Source organism: Macrotis lagotis, chromosome 4, assembly GCF_037893015.1.
Source record: "Macrotis lagotis isolate mMagLag1 chromosome 4, bilby.v1.9.chrom.fasta, whole genome shotgun sequence".
NCBI classification, from domain to species: domain Eukaryota; kingdom Metazoa; phylum Chordata; class Mammalia; order Peramelemorphia; family Peramelidae; genus Macrotis; species Macrotis lagotis.
Genome location: NC_133661.1, coordinates 134,213,610 through 134,219,455, shown reverse-complemented (window position 1 = coordinate 134,219,455; position 5,846 = coordinate 134,213,610). Strand labels below are relative to the sequence as shown.

The following is a 5,846-nucleotide window of genomic DNA, read 5'->3' as shown; positions in this document are numbered from 1 at the left end:
AAGAGAACAATATACACATCAATTACAACATCATGAGATGAACAACCTTGATGGAAGCAGCAACTCTCAGCAGTCCAGAGAGCTAGGACAATTGTATTAGACCAGTTATGGATTATGTTATCCCAATCCAGGTGAAGAAAAATAAAACAAAACAAAATACAAAAAAAAACCCAGCAGTTCAGAGAACTAAGACAACTGTATCTGACTAGCTATGGACTATGTTATCCCCCCCTTCAGAGGAAGAAAAACAAAACACACACACACACACACACACACACACACACACACACACACACACACAGAGAAAACAACTCTTCAGAATCTGATGAGCACTTTATAAAAATTATCTCTTATGTATCTCTTTCCCTTAATCCTAATTCCTCATACCAAAAATAACTAATATGTAAATATGTTGTTCATATGGAAAAATGCTGATGATTTTTGTGAGTTTATTTTATTACTACTTTGCTGAATTTGTTAATTGTTCCAAATAGTTTTTTAGATGATTGTCTGGGATTCTTACTGTATATCATCTTATCACCTGCAAGGAGTGAAGGCTTTGCTTCATCGTTGCCAATTCTGATTCTGTCAATTTCTTTTTCTTCTATCACTAAAGAAAACATTTCTAATAACCATATTGAATAATAATAGTGATAATGGGCATCCTTGTTTTCCCCTCTGATATTGTTGGAAATACTGCTAGTTTATCACTGTTACATATTATATTTGTTAATGGTTTTAGATAGATATTATTTATTATTTTAAGGAAAACTCCATTTATCCATATACTAGTATAGTTATTAATAGGAATGGATGCTGTATTTTGTCAAAGGCTTTTTCATTATCTAGTGAGAGAGCCAAATGATGTCTGTGGTTTTTTTATTGATATTTTCAATTATGTTGAATTTTTTCCTAATATTGAAACATGCCTGCTTACCTGGTATAAATCCTTACTGATCATAGTATATTATCCTAATTATAACTTGTTGTAATCTCTCTGCTAAAATTTTATTTAAGATTTTTGTATCAAAGTTCATTAAGGAGATTGGTCTATAATTTTGTATGTTTTGGTTCTTTCTGGCTTAGGTGTCAGCACCATATTGGTTTCATAAAAGGAATTTGACAAGGGGTGGCTAGGTGGCACAGTGGAAAAGCACTGGTCCTCAAGTCAGGAGTACTTGGGTTCAAATCCAGTCTCAGACAGTCAATAATTACCTAGCTGTTTGGCCTTGGGAAAGTCACTTAACCCCATTTGCCTTGTAGAAAAATCCCCTAAAAATAAAAAGAAATTTGACAGAACTCCTTCTTCTCCTCCTATTTTTAAAAATACTTTATGTAGAATTGGAATTAATTGTTCCTTAAATATTGGATAGAATTCATTTGTAAATCCATCTGAACCTGAAGACTTTTTCTTAGGGAGTTTATTGATAGTTTCTTTGATTTCTTTTTCTGGGATTCTTACTGTATATCATCTTATCACCTGCAAGGAGTGAAGGCTTTGCTTCATCGTTATTTAAGTATTTTATTTCCTCTTCTGTTAATCTGGGAAGTTAGCATTTTTGTAAATATTCATGCATTTCACTCAAGTTATCAAATTTATTGGCAAAGAGTTTGGCAAAATAGCTTCAAATTATTTTTTAAATTTCTTCCTCATTGGTGGTTAGTTCACCTTTTTTTTTTCATTTTTCATACTAGTAATTTGGTGTCCTACTTTCTTTTTTTAAAATCATATTAACCAAAGGATACTTTATTGGTTTGTTTCATTAAACCAACTCTTAGTTTTATTGTTAGGTCAATGGTTTTCTTGCTTTCAATTTTACTTATCTCTCCCTTGATTTTCAGAGTTTCTAATTTGGTATTTAATTGGAGATCTTTAATTTGTTGCTTTTCTATCTTTTTGAGTTGCACAATCAATTCATTCATCTTTTTCTCTAATTTTTTCATATAAGCATGTAAATTTCTCCTAAAAACTGCTTTGGGGGCAACTAGGTGATGCAATGGAGAGAGCACTGGCCATGGAAACAGGAGGACCTGAGTTTAAACCTGGCCTCAGACACTTAATAATTACTTTGCTGTGTGACCTTGGGCAAGTCACTTAACACCATTGACCTACAAATTAAAAAAAAACTCTTTTGGTATGATGTCTCATTGTTATCATTTTCTTGGATGAAATGATTGATTCTTTCTCTCATTTGTTGTTTGTTACATTCATTCTTTAAAATTAAGTTATTTAACTTTCAATTAATTTGTGATTGTCTTTCCATGTCCTTTATGACATGTAATTTATATTGCATCATGTTCTGATAAGTATGCATTTATTATTTCAGTCTTTATGTAAAATTTTTTCTGCCCTGGTACATGGTCAGTTTTGGGATAGGTGCCATCTACTGCAGAGAAGAAGGTATATATAACTTTTCAGTCATTTCCCAATTGGTGGGCATTCTTTCAATTTTCTATTCTTTGCCATTACAAAGAAGCTGCTATAAATATTTTCAAACATGTGAGACTTTTCCTATTTTTTAGGATTGTTGCTGGGTCAAATGGTATGATCATTTTTATTGTTCTTTGGGCATAGCTCCAGATTACTCTCCAGAATGGCTGGATCAGTTTGCAACTCCAACAGTAATGGATTAATATACCAATTTTCCCACATTCTCTTCAACATTGATCATTTTTTCTTTTTTGTCATTTTAGCCAGTCTGAAAGATATGAGCTAGTACCTTGAGTTGTTTTAATTTTTATTTCTCAAATTAATAATGCTTTGGATAATGTTTTCATATGACTATATATTTTTTCATCTGAAAGCTTCCTGTTCATATCATTTAACCATTTATCAAATAGGGATTGATTTATAATCTTATAAATTTGATTCAGTTCTCTATATATTTTAGAAATGAGTCCTTTATCAGAAATACTAGCTGTGAAAATTGTTTTCTAGCTTTCTATTTTCCTTCTAATCTTAGCTAGATTGTTTTTATTAGTGCAAAACCTTTTTAATTTCATATAGTTAAAATCATCTATTTTGCAATTTATATTGTTCTTTATTTCTTGTTGGGTCATAAATTTCTCCCCTCTCCATAGAGCTGACAGAATATTTCTTAATCTCTTAATTGGTCTATGTTATGATCTTTTATTTATAAATCCTATATCCATATCAACCTTATTTTGGTATAGAGTGTGAGATGTGGGTCTATGTCTAGTTTTGCCATTCTGTATTCTAGTTTTCCCCAGCAGTTTTTTTTAATCAAATTTTGTGAGCTCTTATCCTAGAAGCTAATGTTTTAGAGTTTGTCAAACAGTAGATAACTATGCTCATTTGCTGTTTCTTTTTGTATCTACTCTAATCCACTGGTCCATTATTCTATTTCTTAACCAGTTCCTGGCAGTTTTGATAACTGTCACATTATCGTACAGTTTTAGATCTGATGCAGCTAGGTCACTGTCCATTGCATTTTTTTGTCAATTCCCTTGATATTCTTGGCCTTTTGTTACTCCAGATGAATTTTTTTTTAGTTTTTTTTTTGCAAGGCAAATGGGGTTAAGTGGCTTGCCCAAGGCCACACAGCTAGGTAATTATTAAGTGTCTGAGACTGGATTTGAACCCAGGTACTCCTGACGCCAAGGCCTGTGCTTTATCCGCTGTGCCACCTAGCTGCCCCTAGATGAATTATTTTTATGATATTTTCTAGCTCTGTAAAATAGTTTTTTGGTAGTTTGATTGACATGTCACTGAAAATGTAATTTACTTTGAATAGAATTGTCATTTTTATTATATTACCTCAGTCTAACCAATAGCAATTAATATTTTTCCAATGTTAGATCTGACTATATTTGTGTGAAAAGTATTTTGTAATTGTGTTCATATAGTTTCTGGGTTTGTCTTGTCCTGTATTTTATGTTGTCTGCAGTTACTTTAAATGTAATTTATCTTTCTATCTTTTGCCCTTGGGTTTTATTGTTCTTATATATAGAAATGTTGATGATTTATCTACCTTTATTTTGTATCCCTGCGACTTTGTTTCAAGTAGCTTTTTAGTTGATTTTCTAGGTTTCTCTAAGTATTTCTCAAGTCGTCTGCAAAGAGTGAAAGTTTTGCTTCATCGTTGCCAATCAGAAAATTTTGGAAGTCCTTTATGTCATTGAGAATCCATCTTTTTCCCTGAAAGAATATGTTAATTCTTCGTTCTAATCCAAGCTCCTTTGCTCTCCAGAATATCATATTCCATGCCCTCTCATCCTTTAATGTTGAAGCTGATAAATCCTGTGTAATTCTGATTGTGGTTTAGCTGAGCTCTGCTCCTGGGGTACAGAGAGTATAATACCAAGCATTTTTGTGTTGGGACTGGGAACTGATCTCTGAATTATCCCTTGCCAAGGTGTTGTCTATGCAGCCTAGACATTGCCTATGCAATGGTTTGTTCTCAACTCAGTCATGTCTGTTGCCCTAGTCTTCACAAGGGTTCAGACTTTCTCTGGGCTTTGAACCCTCCCTACTGGCCTGCTATCAAGCTTAGCTGGGACCTGAGTTATACTATGGCTAAGAACCTCTCCCCGGCTTTCCCATTCTCCTGTCTATGCTGGGCTATATTTCCCCTTTACTCCCCAAAAGATAGATCTTTACTGAAGATCCTTCACAATATCTTTTTGGTGGGATCTGTAGCTTTAAGTTCTGTGTGTGTGGAATTCATTTAAAGTTGTGTCAGGAAAAGCTCCAGGAACATGTTAGCTTCATATTGCCATCTTGGCATATTTTTTTATAATTTATTTTGTGTTCTGTTACTTTATTGAACTGATTCTTTTATCTATTTTTGTTGCTTTTTCAGGATTTTCACATTAAACCATTACATAATTCACTATATATATATAATATATAAATATATACTAGTTACTCTTCTACGTTTACCTCCTTAATTTCTTTTTATTTTAGAGTCCTTAGTTAGCATTTCTAACTATATAGCAATAAATAAAAGAAGCAATATTTATCCTTTGCTCACCATTGTTCCTGTTGGGAAAACTTCAACTGCACTATTTCTATATTTGAAATAATGGTAATTCTTGGTTATTTAGAAATATCTACAATATTTTTGAAGGATTTATGACTATGTTAATTGATAGGCTCAAATGGTTTTTTAAAAATTTGTTATGATTAATTTTTTTTACATTTGTAAAAAATGTATAATTTTATTTAATCAATTTTCACATTCTAGATCCTTGAGGGATAGAGCATCACTCGGATCCTGTGTCCAATGGCCTTAGCAGGAAGATTACTTCTGAATTTGGCTTGAACCATTCCACTATTTCCATGAGCTCAAGTAACTTTCCCCCAGATAACTCTTGTTCTGTTGGGTTTCCCACTAGGAGTCACTGTGTTGTTTTTGGCTTTGTATAAATAAGCACATCTCTTGCCCAAACAGAATTCAGTTTTATCCCGGGCATAGACTCCTTCAATTTTCAGAAAAGCTGTGTGTTCTTTCTGGTTTTGTAGCCCTTTCTTGTAGCCAGCAAAAATGGCCTGGGACCACAGCCTTCCAGACATTTTGCTGTTCTAGAAGTCCTGTTTCCAGCAGTCTTTCTGGCTCTAAGATGGAGGAAAGAAGAAGTCTAAGATTAATTTTTTAATTGGCAGCAATAAAATTTTATAATAATGAATATGCTTAGGTATATATCTATATCTATACTTATACCTATACCTATACCTATACCTATACCTATACCTATACCTATACCTATACCTATACCTATATCTATACCTATACCTATATCTATACCTATATCTATATCTATATCTATATCATCATCATCATCTATATCATCATCATCTATATCATCATCATCTATATCTATAC

The 5,846-nt window shown here is 32.7% G+C and overlaps 1 pseudogene; it reads right to left on the bottom strand.

Annotated features, from left to right (window-relative positions):
- Positions 1-5,203: 5,203 nt before the first annotated feature.
- LOC141520034 (large ribosomal subunit protein eL33 pseudogene) lies at positions 5,204-5,536 on the bottom strand (annotated as a pseudogene).
- Between the last annotated feature and the right edge of the window lie 310 nt (positions 5,537-5,846).